At 33.3% G+C, this 16,503-nt stretch overlaps 2 long non-coding RNA genes across 2 annotated transcripts; one reads left to right on the forward strand and one right to left on the reverse strand.

The window, feature by feature from the left end:
• Window positions 1-768: 768 nt before the first annotated feature.
• On the forward strand, window positions 769-8,834 carry LOC128244576 (uncharacterized). Its single transcript, XR_008262952.1, has 3 exons — window positions 769-915; window positions 5,854-6,030; window positions 8,720-8,834. It is a non-coding gene; the product is annotated as an uncharacterized LOC128244576 (long non-coding RNA).
• Window positions 8,835-12,466: 3,632 nt separating this feature from the next.
• LOC128244961 (uncharacterized) lies at window positions 12,467-16,053 on the reverse strand. Its single transcript, XR_008263018.1, has 3 exons — window positions 15,916-16,053; window positions 15,278-15,413; window positions 12,467-14,136 (listed from the first exon to the last, which is right to left on the reverse strand). It is a non-coding gene; the product is annotated as an uncharacterized LOC128244961 (long non-coding RNA).
• Window positions 16,054-16,503: the final 450 nt, after the last annotated feature.

Below are 16,503 nucleotides of genomic sequence, written 5' to 3' on the forward strand. Positions count from 1 at the left end.
GTAATACTAGTAGTTTTCAGTTAGTCAAATGTTTATTCTACATTTATCAACATTGAACATGTACATGCTAAACACATAAATTATTTCACTTTCCCCTCTTACGTAAATTTCACTCTTGATTTTGTTATAGTTGACCAAAACCGGCTTACACTCTAATGGTTGTCTCGTCAACGTATATATCCTTCCATTCATAGTAATTCTGAACAGTTTTGAAAACAGCGTTGTTGTGCCAACACGACGCGAGTATTGATCCGTTGATTGATTGTAAATAGCATACATACTGTGATGTATACCTTTGATTGGACTTAAGATTCCAGGTTTTCCCTTGGCGTCCATCACAAGTCTCTAAAACATTAGTTCTGCACGCATCGCTAGCTGAAATTTGTCCACAATTGTCCAAGTCAATTGTCAAGTCGGATTCAAAACGGAAAAATCTTTTGCAGATCAGGTGTGGTAGCGTAAACATGACCCAAACATGCCATTGCCAATTGCAACAATCCCCCTCAAAGGACATGGATGACATAAGCTTAAGTCAGTTAACAAAGAAGTATGCTGATAGGACATATTTAATTGTCTGAAACAATTTTTGATATTAATTTAGTTGTTTTCATGATATAAACGAGGTTAAGAGTATAAACGTTATCAAGTGTTATCGTGGTGTATGTAGTTAACCGATTGTTTAAACTTGATACGGCAGGAGTGTTAGGGAAAGATTAATTTTATTTGCGATATATAGTCAGTTTGTTTTGTTTTAACCAACATCGGACATTACTGACTCGATATAATTACCAAGTTTTGTCATCAAAGAATGACACCATCAATTTGAAATTGGCTGTAGTAAGAAACGAATAAGTGTTTACTAAGCAAGATTTCAATCAGGCGAAAACTGAGATAAGAAGGATAGAAGAACATAAGGTAAACATTCATTTGTTTAAACGTGAGATTAGTCATATATTAAAATTTGTTTTATACTTTAAAATACAAAATAGCTATATTATCACTAAAAACCGTTACAATGAAAGCTATGCCAAATATTATAAAAAATAGTTGGAACACTAAACTGTCTGAAATTATATAAACACATTCAATGGTGTAATGAACTGATATTTAATCTCACTCACGTTTTAGACATAAGTGTGCTATTACAGTTCACAACGCATGATACATTTCTCATACAATGATTATATGTTGCGTAAAAATGGTTACATTGATGTGCCCGTGTTGGTCGTTTTGCACATGATGAGTTTTTTGATGCCATCAAACATTTCTTTTCGGAACTTATATTTTCTCTTTATCGTTATATTAAGTGATAAACGATTATCGAGTACAATCGATAAATAGGCGCTGCCAATGTCATGCCGGCGACAACCAATAGTGGTTGTCCAAAAATCGGTGTCGATTATGTTACCTTTTCCTTTAATTAATTTAGCAAGTTTTACATTAAAGATTCTTACTTTTCTTATTTCATCATTCTTCTGCCATACGCAGCCTTCTCACAATTTGTGTCTGCATGACAACACTTAGCCAATATGATACTTAAAATAATAAATGTTAACCAAATTCATCATTGGTTTAATCCACTTGAGTCGTACATCCTCTCACATAACTCGTTCATCTATAATAATAACACTCAAAACAATACAAATAATTGGGAAGATAAAAACATCGATTTTAAAGGCGAACCACAAGTTACAAAGATACGATACGACAAAGCCGTATATTATTCACATAGATACATTGTTGAACTAGATTTGAACGTTAAAATATTGAAGTAGTGGCTGTGTATGAAGTGAATACAATATTGCCGTTATAACATCATAAGTCTGTTAAATGATGAAAAACGCCAAGTCATCCTTGAAAAGATAATACATTTAAGCAAAACGTTTCTTCATATTAAAGGGATTCGGTCATGTTTGTAATATGCACTTTATACGACAAAATAATTGTATTCTTTGCAATTTCGGTATAAAATAGTACAGTAATTATATTTTAATAGTTTTTAGATGTATTGCCTTTAAAAAAATTGTCTGAAACATATCCCTTCAAAAATACATGACTAATTCGGCAAAAAAGAAGGAATCAAAAAAATAGAAAATTCACGTTTGTTCCTTGAAATCGGTTTCTTTTCGGAATTTGCTGTATTTAAAATATTTAAAACCACTTAATCCCCTCGAGTATACAATGCAATTATGCAAACTGTTTGTTTAGACTAATGTTGCATGGATATTGTTGCATGAATCATCAAAATATGACGCCTGTCAAAGGGGCGACCTAAATTGTTGACATATTGGTTGACCGAATAATATGTAACCAGAACCTTAACTATGTTTATTCACGAAAAGGGGCCAGTTATAGATATACTTGTAGTTTTCAGATTGGTATGGTGAATTAAGATAAGGTTGTTACCTTATGATGCGTATATTTGTTTAATCATTTACTTGTTGTTGTTGTGGATGCTTTTATTTTATTGTTGTTGTTGTTGTTGTTGTTATTCTGTTCCTTCTTGTTCCTTTTCTTTTTCGTCGTCTTCGTCTTCTTGTTCTTATCCTTATTCTCTTTATGTTTTCTTCTTCTTCTTCTTCTTCTTCTTCTTCTTCTTCTTCTTCATCTTCTTCTTTTCTTCTTTTTTTACTTATGACTATGTAAGAAATTATGTCACTAACCTACAAGTTATTTATATCCCTGTTCATTTCAACAAAACTTCAAAATACACATATTTATTTGAGTTGTTTATAACAATTATCGGCAGTTATTTAAGAGGCGGATCCTTGGTGTATTCGTTACACACTTCACTGTCAATCAAGTGGTCGCAGGTTCGATTCTTCATCGCACAACAAAAAATACCAATCGTCTTCCGGGTGGGACGGTAAATTCATGTCCCGCGTTACAGTGCTACACACTGGTGCACATTAAAGAACCTGGGTAGCTCATACGGGAGCTACATACTGTCTTTGCACTGTGCTTTAAAAACACTAATAGGACTAACAATCTTATCTGAGCCCTCGCCGAATGGACCTTACCCAAATTTGAGTATAAATCAACTGACACACACATCTGAGAGGCGACAGGCTTTTTATGACAAAAACTCGTCATTAGACTTGTTCTCATATTACAGAGTTTGAACCCGGTGTTTATACCTCTTGGGATTGTATTTATTGCAGCCAATCTATTGCGCTCAGGTACACTTATGCATTAAATATCAAGCTGATATTTTGTAAGACACTAACTAATTTATAAACGAGATATGTCCCTAAAGTTTCAGGCCATAGGACTTTACTGATGATTCGATTTCATAAATAGCGAGCTTCAAAAGAAGATTTCTTTATAAATTCAGCTACAGCAAAAATGAAACACCACAAAATATCGCTAATAATGTATCTGAAGGTTAACTTTAGTCGCAAAAGCATATTATTTTACAGTTTGTGGCATACATTTCACTAAATGAATATTACTTACAATCCAAAAAAAAAGTTAATTGACTGAAATGTGTACCGAAGGAATTTCCTTGCATGTGACAATCGAAGTTAGTTTTAAAAGTTCGGAAAATGAGCCGATAACAGTTGGGATGATATTAAATATAGGTATTAAACGGATCTAAGATTGATGTAGCCAGTTACTTTTCAAACAAGATTGGTCTTTAATAAAATGAGACTTTTGGCCCGAAATCAATAACCTCGATTTCGAGAAAAACGTGCGCAAAGTTGAAGCGTTAAAATTAGAAAATATTGAAGAGTATATCGTGAAAAAACCATTGAACCTTGTTGTCACCCTATATTTTTCAGTCAAATATACGTCTGAAAATATATTGTTGATATTAATAGTAGTTTTTAACCTATAATTCTTTCGTATAAGTTAATAATTTTTGTATTAACTCCCGTACATGTCATGTGTTATTTCTTAACCGAAACTTTGAGGATATAGGTTGAGCAAAATCAAAGGCATTTAAAGCATATCAGGAAGTTGTAAGTAAGTAGCATTTTTTTATTGTTTAAACATATCATGTTACCAATTTTATATCTTTTATATAATGCAATAGACTCTAACTTTGGTCAAATGGATAACAAGTGATTAAAGAAACAGAAATCGGAAGTAAAATTAACACTCTGACATTGAAAATGTTAACAGAAACAAAATACAATCATAAAGTTCACGTAAATTGAAATAACTTACTGGAATGATGATGATGATGATGATGATGATGATAATGATGATGATGATGATGATGATGATGATGGTGGTGGTGGCGATGGTGGTCTTGGTGGTGGTGGTGGTGGTGATGATGATGATGATGATGATGGTGGTGGTGGTGGTGGTGGTTGTGGTGGTGATGATGATGATGATGATGATGATGATGATGATGATGATTACATTTAATACACATTAAAACATTAATGTTAATATATAATTAGAACCCCCCATAACTGTTGAAAGCCAGGACAAATATTGGTGACCTGTAGCTGCAAACGCCTTTAAAGAATGCATGACATTCAGAGTACAAGTATCAGGAAATTTCTATCTAACTTTGGCACCCGAGCTACACACATTTGAAGAATTGCATTTCAGTAAGTGGCATATTATTAGAAATATGAACAACAACCCGTTACAGCTTTGACTATGCCGAGCAGTGCTACTATCCATACTATGCACAGCAAGTGGGCACACTATTTATCAAAACGGCAAGTGGGACGACTCTGGGTTGGACGGTAAATCATCTGATAAATTTGATTATTTATTGGTAAATATATATTACAGGTTTGCCATCCCACTTATTATTATACGTTAACTTTTGTTAATGAATAAGCATGGGGAATATAATTTGTCACGTTCTATGTCGCCAATTGAATACTTCTTGAAAATACATAATGACTTCTACATGCTAAGTTGCTAAGTATTTCGAATGTTATAAATTTTTTCCGTTTTCGTAAGTGTGCCCATTTATTAACTGATCTAATTATACAACAGTGTAATGATACAGTAGTGTTATGATGTTTCAATTAAAAGTATATTTACCGCCAATTCATGTTTTATGAGCAATGAATACTTATACAAAAAACAAATCTGAGCTATATTGGTCAAGTGGGAATTGTGTTTTTTGAGTGATGCACATTTGTTGTATCTTTGAATACAGCATATGTTTTTATAAATGGTTGAACTTCGACAAATTTTCAAACATATGCCCTTCTAGTTTTTAGGATGTTTTAGATTTTCTTCAGTATTTTATTATTCTTAAAAAAAAACTGTCAGGAAGTATAAAGATCTTATTTTCACACAGAAAGTTGTTTCGGGCTAAATATTCCATGACTGGTCATAATTTACGGTCGGCGTCAGCTTTCAGCATCACATTTTGATCCTGAGTCCGTTCAAAAATGAGCCATGGGGTCCATATTCAACGAGATCAAACTTTAATGGTACATCGGTATTGCTAAAAATAGCAAAGACCTCAAGCACTGATTTAAATTTGGAGCTTGAATGTTAACAATATAAGGTAGAATTGATGAAAAATACTCCAAAACTGACAAACGCATTCAAACCTAATGCACCGAAAATCGCACACCTCAACTTACTGAAGGCGTCCGCATAACTTGCGATAAGCTTCAATAGAGTATGGCAACACAACTTAGAAAGTAAACGTATACTATCACGAAATGCAATTATATACCATGTTCATGCTAGGCGAGTTCTTTTAAAACATTTCGCAATATGAACAGCGGAATATTTACAGAAAATTAGATTTTTTGGATTGGTGGTTGATTTTTTAGAATATATGTATCATGCACAGACCATCATTGTATCATTTCTCAATACTTTAGATTTACTTTAAATGAAGTGCAACTGATTTGTTTCTCATTTCAGGTTCAAATTAATTTCTGTGTACAAACACCCGGTATGACTGACGAAATGTACCACATTTTGTCATCGAAGATTGACTCCATGAATTTGGAAATGGCTCTTATAAGGAAAGAACAATTGCAAACTAAACAAGAACTTCGTGAGGCGAAAGATGAAATTGCAAAACTACAAGGACTTCAGGTACACAGGTCTTGTGTTTACACAGCATTGGAACTGTTTCCCTATGTCTTAAAAGTTCGCTGTATAATTATAAAAAATAACTCATTTGTAAAACTCTCTAATTCAATCACTGTGGACAACAAATGAGATGCTAGCAATTATTTTGTAATGATACAGTTCTTCAGAAAACCAGAGCTCAGCAACTGATCTAAAGAGTTAGCCTATAATATGAATATCTTCCAATTTAAGTATCGAAAGTAAAGATATACTTGAATGTCTGAAATTATATATATTTGGGGTTCCATACTTTTTAAATATTTAAATCTAATCTTATCTTGTTTTGAAATTAATTTGAATCACTAATTTTCTTTTATGAGAAACAATGTTAATGCAAAATAAGCCTTGCAGTTTTTCTAGCAAACATATTCTCTTGGTAAATACTTCAATAGCGATTTTATTTATTTAGTTGTTTAAATCACCACAATGTCCCTCTTCGTGCTTAAGATTCATTTAGAATTTAGCACAGCAAGATTGTGAAGAAGCGTTCCTTTTAATGATTTTCATGTGAGATTTGTATGCATAATGATTTCTGTGTATCACCATCGGATATTACTAAGTCTATATACCAATTTTTGTCATCAAAAGTTGACAACATCAATTTAGAATTGGCTGTAATAAGACACGGACAAGTGCAAACGAAGCAAGATCTTATTCAGGCAAAAACGTAGATTAAAACAAAACAAGATCATCAGGTACACATGCATAGGGTTTAGTGTGTAATTATTTCAAAATGGTGGTTTTATTTATATTGAGCACCTTTGTTGTATTCTTTTAAAAATAACATTGCGATACTATGGCAATGACTAGTAGTTGTACATCCTTCGACAAAGAATTCCTCATAAACATTACATTTAATGTCATTTTGAAAGTCATTTATCTTTAGAAGAAACCATGAACTGTCATCGGAAATAATACAATGCATTGAATGTTTTTTTTAACTTATATATGCTTGCACTAATATTCCAATTTTAGTCAGCAATTTCAGTTCAATTGTGATATACAATTCTTCTATGTTAACAAATTATATAACATCGATGTGCGCGCCTGTTAATCGAAATCAAAAAGGTTTGTTTCGGTTTCCCAACCAAACTATTTTTGTTGCACGTGATCAGTTTTTAATGGTACCTGACCTTTGTTTTCCTTACCCTGATATTTTTCTTCTTTGCGTATATCTTTTCGGTATTGTTTTCACTTAAATTTAAATCAGCATCCCAACCCTATATACCTTGCAGTGAGTTCGAAAATATTCTTTTTGCTTTATTTCATCATATTACATCAATCATTTGGATGTATTGTAACACAACATAACACCTCACCCTGTTTCATAAATTGAGATTAGCATTTCACTGATAATTTGCAAACTAGAGATTAATCTATTTAAGTAAATACTAACAGTCAGAAATGAATTTCGGCCATTTAAACGGCAATGCATTAATCACCAGCAAATTTACTTCAGGAATGAATTGCAGGGTTGATGTCATTATCGGGGTATGAACGCAATTGGGCTGGTTAAAGTGTATGGAGTCCGAAACTTTGACCAGCCCAATTGCGTTCATATCCCCGATAATGACATCAACCCCGCAATTCAATCCTTATATTTACACCATTAGCTCATTATTTCATTTAATAATTGTTAAAAAATACTTCATTTCATTTAAGAAACCTTTCATTAATCCTTAAGTAAACATTTTTTTTCAAATGACGTCACAATAACGCGAAAAAAGATCAACCACTTGAAATCACTTTTAAACGTTAAATTGAAACACTTATGACAGCAATATATTTGAAATAAAATAAATTATCACTTTCTAAAATGTTGATTTATATATTATGGGACCTTCTGATACAATACAAACAATAACAAAATCAATAGTTTTCATGTATATTGTCATGCGATGAATTGCGATCCGAACATATTCGAAGAAGTTGCGTTCATCGATTGATAAACGCAATTGCCGAAAGGCAGTTCATATAAGGAATGGAGGTTGAGGTGTAAATTTATTCAATTGATACACATTTTGGGGTACCAGACATCAAAACGTAGTTTATCAATGAGATTATGACAAGCACATATTAGTGGACTAATATCTAAATTAATGAAAATTCTTTCCCAGGTCCCAATGTCTCGAAATGTCTCAAGTTTCTTATAACAGGATTAAGTAAAGCTCACTATTTGTTTTTTACATTTGCATACTATTTACTTATTTCTTTCCATGCTCAAATTAGGAATTGTCGTTATGATAATTTCCGTAAGCAATATTTCATTTATCAAATTCAATTAAAGAATGTATTTTGTTCGAAGTTTGGAGAAATTGGAGTTAGAATATTAAACGTTTCACAAAGATTTACCACAAATATATATCACAATCGACTGACTTTTTTTCGCATGCGTGTCTGAGACAGAAAATGCAGAAATATGACCAAAGAAATATTAATTTACGAATATGAACTGAATACTAGGATCACATCTTTACACCAAACAACTAGCATATGTAATGATTTTCGGAAATGTAAATGATATTTCCCCAAACAGCAGACGGTCTCCCTACTTTGAGGGTACCAGACATCGATATTTTATATACAATCAATTAGTTTATGTCAAATATATCTAAATGGTGAGCAGAATACTATAAACAACATATGTTTACAGGGCTTGGACGAGCCAGACACCACAGCTGATGATCTGACTGACGCACAGGGGAACGCAAGCACAAGCAGTGTCATAAACTCCGCTCAGAAGGCATTCCAGAACGAGAAAGCGCAAACCAAACAAGTCCTAGACCAAATAAAAAACTGATATAGCGATAATAAGATCGGATTTCAACACCCTGATGGCAACAGTTGCAACACTTAATGGTACACAAGTAAATCTCACTCGTGAGATATTTGAAGTCGGGAGGGACGCTAAACACGATATAAAGAAAGTAAATGACACATTGGTAAGGTAAGTTGGTAAGATTATCATGGCTAAGGGGCATTAATGTATGCAGAAAACTAGGAGAAACAACTCGTTGCTTTTGTCAAAGTAGATCGGCATAGTAACGTTTTTTTTCACTAACTTGATAGTATGTAAATAAAACGCACTCAATTCCATAATTGAGCTTTTCTGAGAGCTCGTATTCTTCATTACTATCTTGTCAGTGTATAACGATGGATTATATTGCAGATTTTAAGTAGAACGAATTTTATTTAAACTTAATAAAAACACTAAATAGTTGCGTATATGTTTGAAAAGAAAATAGTTACTTCCTTTTTTTATAACATTTAGCATATATAGTTTCACAATGCATGTTTTGCCTTTCACTACACTTAAGGGCTGAATCGATTCATACGAGCTGCACTTCTCTAAGTGACACCCAGCGACGGACAAACGATACCATGTCACTTTTAGAAAAGGACGTGCAATCTCTGAAGCTTTCTGTCTCAGGAATCAACACTTCACTTGAAGAAAAATGTCAGTCTGGGGAGTTGGGACCACGAATGTTTAACCCGCGTCCCTCTTACCCTTGGATCATGACCACCCACTTCCAGCCTGCCTTCAGCAAGACGCCAGCAATCGTTTATGGACTGAAGGTTTTGGACGTTTCCAACCATGCAAATGTGCGTGTTAAAGGGGAGATAACGGAGTTGACCAACACATATTTCAAGTTTAAGATCTCTGAATGGGAAGATACTTTTTTGTACGGCACCGTGTTTTCTTGGATGGCATGTCCGAAATAACCCATTAAATTTGCGGCTGTTGCTCTAAAGTCTAATATAAAAAGAAATGTTCTGATACATTTGGGCAAACATATCAAAGGTATTATTTTCGTTGACAGTTCAGGCTACCTGCTGTGCATTTCTCACACGTTAGTATGAAAACATATACTGATCCGAGTGTGATGCTTTGAATTGAGACATGCTGACTTATCTAATTGTGAATGTTTGACAATGTTTGTGAGCTAATATCAATACTTATTGTGCACTTCCATCAGCATGTAGCTGAATATGCAGTTTAAGTCCAGTTTAAAAAAAATGTTTTGGACATGTATTTGAATAATATATTGATTGGATTCGTTTATTACTCTACCCGTTTCCCTATTAGCTTACATGTTAATTAGTCCGATTGACATCAAACACTTGAAGTACTGGGTGCCTTTCAAGCTACAGACGCCGCATAGAAAGTTGGCAGCTGTATTGAAAAAATTCTTTCAAAACCACAAAATAAAATGAGAATATGAAAAGAGCCGTCTGGGTTTGAATGTGCAAGATGCACAAAAGGTCGTTTTTTATTTCCAAGGAACTATTATCGTTAACATAAACTCGAAGTACAATGACATAAATAACGAAATCTTTTAAATCTCAGATCTGTATTGCTTGATTTCACTCATAATGTATATTGCAAGCCAAATGGCCCTATAACCATAAGCGATTTCAACATTTTAATGAAACAACAACATATGAATAGTTAAGCAACCGACAATACTAGAAATGTTAAAGGCATTTTTATTTGACTGTGTTGTTTTTGCGACTTTTAATGAAGGTTTAAGCATACATCTATGGAGTTTGAACCTCAATGTTATAGTTGTGTATGCAGTTTTTGTTTCGATCATGTTTATAGTGTGTGCTTATTGTCTGTCTATTCGATTTTCAATCATATGTGTACATTTGTCTACACTTTCGGAGTCTTCCGCTTTAAGTATAATGATTTAAATGGAATCAAACACTATTTCTGTTTTTAATTCATTGAGTACTGTGCCATATTTACCACATATAATTGTTAATTTTACGAATCGATATTCTTGTAATTGGCTTCCTTTATTTCAAAACATAATTCAAAATCTGTCATTGATTTTTCATAAGTATACAAATTCGCTTCGTTTACTTGACATATCCACACATACATACGGTCTATTGCGCTGGTGAAAGCTTATCATTGACTGTAGAATTTGACCATGCACTTATTTGAATTTAACAATACTCATGTAAAAATGTCACCACGAAAGAACAAAAGCGACATCTGACCACAATAAGAACGACCACGATGAGATAACAACAATTAAACGCATGCTTGTGTTATTTTCTTTCTTTACATTTATCGAGTTAAGGAAAAGGACCCAGCTATTTGTTCGGTTTTCCTTTGGTATATTGTCTGTCATTCTTGGTGTCGAACATTAAAAACAAAACAAGTTTGGAATATGAGATCCATTCGACCAAAATTTTTATTTAACTTACGAAATAAATAAGAAAATAGATATTTTGAAACAAAATATAAAAAATCATTATATTAAAACTAATATACATTCTATTGAGTACTTATGAAAGGCGAAATAATTGTTTTGAAAGAAAGCGTAAACTTAAACGTATTAAATCACAAAAACGACCTTACTTAGAACTTTAAGTGTAACTACCACATTTTATAGGGGTTGTGAGTAATTTCCCGGTTGAGCCAATGCATTGTTAGAGGCTATACTATCAATAAACAACTGAAAAAATGGTAGTATATCAAGATAACTGACTTGTATAATACTAGTAGCTCATTAGGATTTAAGGGGAACAGTATAGGTCGATGGCGTTTTTTTTTAAAAATGTATTACACTATTATATTCAACAACTTAAATTTGACTCTTATGATCTAAATAACGTATATCTATATAGTGTACAGGTAATAACAATATTCACATGAGTTAAAAACTATTGTTAGATTTCGACAAATCCATAATCAATAAATGATTGTCAAGAAAAAATAATGAAAGACTATTCCCATAAGCAATTCCGACGTAATGAAACAAAACGAATAATTTGTGAACAGATTTATTTTTGACAGGCATTATTATAAGGTGGTGTCGTCGAAAATGCACATTGGACAATTTCCCGACGAAAACATGAATATAAATTGATGCATGTGGTATTCACTTAATTGTTTATTGGTGTTTTCAACAATATTTATGCGAAAAGCATATATCTCTGGACTATGACCTTCAATGTATCGACATGTCTACATGTTTATTGTCGTACGCTTGTTGATAAGATGTATAACACAAGTATAACATACACTCGAAACCCGTTCGCTCGATATTGCTTGGGTCGATTACATCGTTGGCTCGAACTTAATTTAAAGGACCGATTTTAATTTACTCTATGTTAACAGTCTCGCTTGGCTCGATTTTTTTCGGGCCCTAGAACCAACGGGTTTCGACTGTATTAACATTTGAACACAAGATCGATTTGTCATAAAAGCAATATTACAAGGAACAATATACAAATATATGAAACAAATAATGCCTATTAAAGCTGCAATCTTACAGACTGACAGTTTTGACAACTTTTTTATGTTTTTTCTTGTAATAAGCAAACATTTGGGTTAAAGTCTGATGACCTGTGATATAAGACTGTATACAAAAGATCAGATCGCCGTTTTTGTTACATTTCTGTTCGAAATATAATGTCCGTCACTTAAAAAAGCACTCTAAAAATTGTTTGGAGAAGAACATTATAAGATTTATTTATCTTTCGTTCTCATCCGTTTCATAACATTTGTACTTGTATTTGATTTACATTGTATTTGACATGTATTGATGAATAAAATATGTTTAAACTAAAAGGGAATGTTTTTATGGGTAAGAGCGTTACCAACGCTTTCAGAAAAATGCATAAAACATTTGGGACATAAATATGAAATCGTTCGGTCTGATTTTTGTCAACGGTCTTATATCACTGGTTTGACAGAATTTACGCAAAAAATTGCAAAGCTCAAGACAATTTTTTTTTGTCAAAACGGTCAACCGGTGAGAGTGCAGCTTTAAGAAATAAAGTTATGGCATTTTATCAAACAACATTCTATATAAACGAGAAACATACAACGCATATAAATACATGAATCAAAACCAAAATGAACGAGAACGAAAATGGTGAAAAATTGAAAACGTTCTTTCATTGTCAATGGATATATTTGAATACTAACAAACTGTAATGACATATTTGAATTCAAGTCAAAAATGACACCTAGAATATGTCTTAAGATTTGGCTACTGTGTTGTTCCATTTTACAAATATATTAGTAATTTTAGTTTTAGAAATATTAACGAACATACATGTTTTTGCTACACTTCTCTGTATTTTATAATACACAATATAAACAACGACATAATGAAAATAAGAGACATATAAAATAGAAATATTGTTCTTACAAAATGCCGCATTAAAGGGACTGTACACCAGATTGGCACCAAAAAAGGATTTTTTCTGTAACGAATCACATGACAATTATCTAATATAATGTGTTACGCTTTGATATCATAATTGTAAAAAAGTACCAAAATGTAAAAAAAAATGTGTCGGAGACCGGGTTTGAACCTCTGTCGCCAAAATTGCAGTCCAGCGTCGTATCTACTGAGCTACGACGGCTACCTCTAAAAGGATGACATAATTAAGCTATACATCTACTTCGGCAATATCACGTGATAACACTGACTAGCCAATCACGCATAAGGAATGGATTCTACGTGGTAGACATACCCAGTAAAAAAAATAATGGAAAAATACGAAATAACTGCTAAACTTAAATAAATTGTACACTATGTGGTACTTCAGTTAGTAAGTTTCAATGTAGTGCACAAATCGATGCCAAATTTATGTCAGTTTTCAACAATTTTCTTTTTTCCCGCTATTTTATCATACGGAGTACAGCCCCTTTAAGGATTGTTTGCATATGATGCTACATGAGACACACTTGCAAAGATAAGTTTTGCACACATTTTGATAATACGCATACAATAAAGCTGAATGTAATAGGATTTTTTTTTTAAATAAGTTGATAAAACAATGCTATACAATAAACACAAGTACAATAATGGGTTGAATATATCTATTTTAAAGCTTTCGTCTTGCAGTATGATGTACACATGTTTGGCGTCAAACACACATAACTGCACTGTCTTTAACTTACAGTTTTTTCAGTTTTGTCGTACGATTGGACAAAAGATGAATGTGTTCATTTTGAGGTTATTCTTTAAACTTGAAGTTGGCGTACCCATCGAATGAGCAAAGATAGTCCGAAACGCACTTATGGCAGTACACAAATTGTTCCTAAAACACAAAACAAGAAATGCGGCAAAACCATGTGTTCAATGATTGACAGTGAATTATAACATGTTTCTTTGTAACGAACATTTATATATATTTACAGGATTTAATTATAATAAATTAACTAATTATATGCAGTTTCAATTGGTCTTCAATTTTAAGTAACATTGCATGTGACTCTAGGTGGCCCTTTACGCAATAACATAAAATAGCTCAAAAAACTATTTCTGTATACCAAATTCGGTCATAATTTGTCAACCGAACTGAATATATTCAATTTCAATCGTTATTTTATTGAGACATTGACCTTGATCCTGTTGCCAAAATCGAAATTCCAAGAAAGGTCTGCATGAATTCTTACAATAACGAGTACGACCATAATTTGTCAACCCTAACTTAAGATATTCCGTTTCAACCACATATTCTTAGTTACAGTAACATTGACCTTGATCCTAGGGGCCCCGAACACAATCCCATGAATATTGTTAATACATTGTTGCTTTATACCATGTTTGGTCATAATATGTCAACCCTAACTTAAGAATCAGTTCAACCATATTTCTATTGTAGTAACAAATACCCTGACCTTGACCTAGGGATTCCAAACGCTTTTCATGAAAAATCATCATTAATACCAAGTTTTCCCACAATATGTCAACCCTAACTAATACTTTTCAGTTTCAACCTGTTTTTTTCCTTTTTTCACTAACAGTGACATTGACCCTAGGGACTCCAAACGCAATCCCATTAATTGTCTTTATAAATGTCTTCTATGTCACAATATGGCAACTTTAACTAAGTTATATTTTAAAGATGATTTGGACGAAGCCCACCCGCAGAACAATTACGCACGTGATTCTAATAACCAGGTATCACTATGTAAAATCCTGGTTAAAACTCTAAATATATAGCGTTTATATATCATTTCTCGTGCATGAATGCTTTCAGTATTAAATAAATGAGCGCACCAGGCCCCTTCCTAATAAAATAGTGTCCACCGCTAATCTTAGCAGACAGGGAGGCATAGCCATCAATGCTTTGAATTACGTAGCGTTCGTCGAACGAAAAACAAAGTGATGCGATAAATGAGCTTAAACCACTTTTAGTTTTCGTTATTGTTCGTTTTATAAGGGGAGCTATTTACCTGATTAGGGATTGCTAGCCTTCGCATTGATTTGACTTTCCTTACAGCGTTAAGTACACTGATTTCATGTTCAACTGCCATCTTTTGGAGAAGCAGCGAAACCACACAGAACAAACCACTCTTGCTTGCACCATCACTATGTCAAGGAATGGTAAATACAATTTCAATCTTACTATGATTCTAAGCACTTGTATCGACCATAAGAAGAAGTAAACGAATGTGTTACGCGAATGAAAGTGGTGATGTAAGTAGTTTATACTCCGGGTCCCGGCGTTAGCACATTGGGTCCCAGAGTGACAGTTCAACCACCGCACACCTATCGTGGGAGGTTAACCAGTACCAGGTGCATTCACCTCTGCAAGGAACTGACAACTTCTGTACATGCCAGGGGCAGTGGTACAGTGCGAATGGTCGTAGAAAGGATTTCATAACCAATCACAACAGAAGTGAACTGCTCCGCCTGGGAATCGAACCCGGGTTGTCCGATTCACAGTCCATTGCTCTACCGATTGAGCTAACCGCGCGAATGAAAGTGTTATATCCACGAGTATTTAAAGCTAAGTAACCACCCGATATTCAAATGCCTATTTAGCTATTAGTTAAAATAGGTCAATCAAAATTGAAAGTTGTATACTCACAAGCAATGGATCAATATCGGTCCGTAGTCTTGCTTTTTCGTGAAACTCTCTACCACGTTCAGAAAAAACAGAAAGTTTCCAGTTGATCTTGGAATATTTTTCATTTCGTCCCAGTCCGTAAATTGTAGATGTTGAATGGTTCTACCAGTTCTCATCTGGAACAATAATCGCAACTAATTTATACGTTTATCTACTTCAACGTATGCATTCTAGCACGAATATATGTCCGATGGATCGATATATTTCGACTGTTAAAATAGTGAATAACTTTGTCGTAAACTTATATGCAAATTGATTATGTTTAACTGCCTTGGTGCAATGATAAGTAGTTATACAAATTGTTATAATACAACCGAAAATCAACAAAACTACTCCATAAATGTATAAGACATTTGAAAGTTTATAATCGAAATATCCAAATGCATTTCTATGAGTCAAAAACTTACCACAATTGTCAATGACACTGTCGTGAAAGCTTACCCCTGACCCTTTGTGTTGAATTGTCAATGTGCTTTCTGTGTAGAATGTTTTCTCCTCTACTCTCGAACAGCTGACTTGAAACGTTCCTTTCTTCAGAACATCTTGTTT

This window comes from Mya arenaria, chromosome 8 (genome assembly GCF_026914265.1).
Source record: "Mya arenaria isolate MELC-2E11 chromosome 8, ASM2691426v1".
Taxonomy (NCBI): Eukaryota; Metazoa; Mollusca; class Bivalvia; order Myida; family Myidae; genus Mya; species Mya arenaria.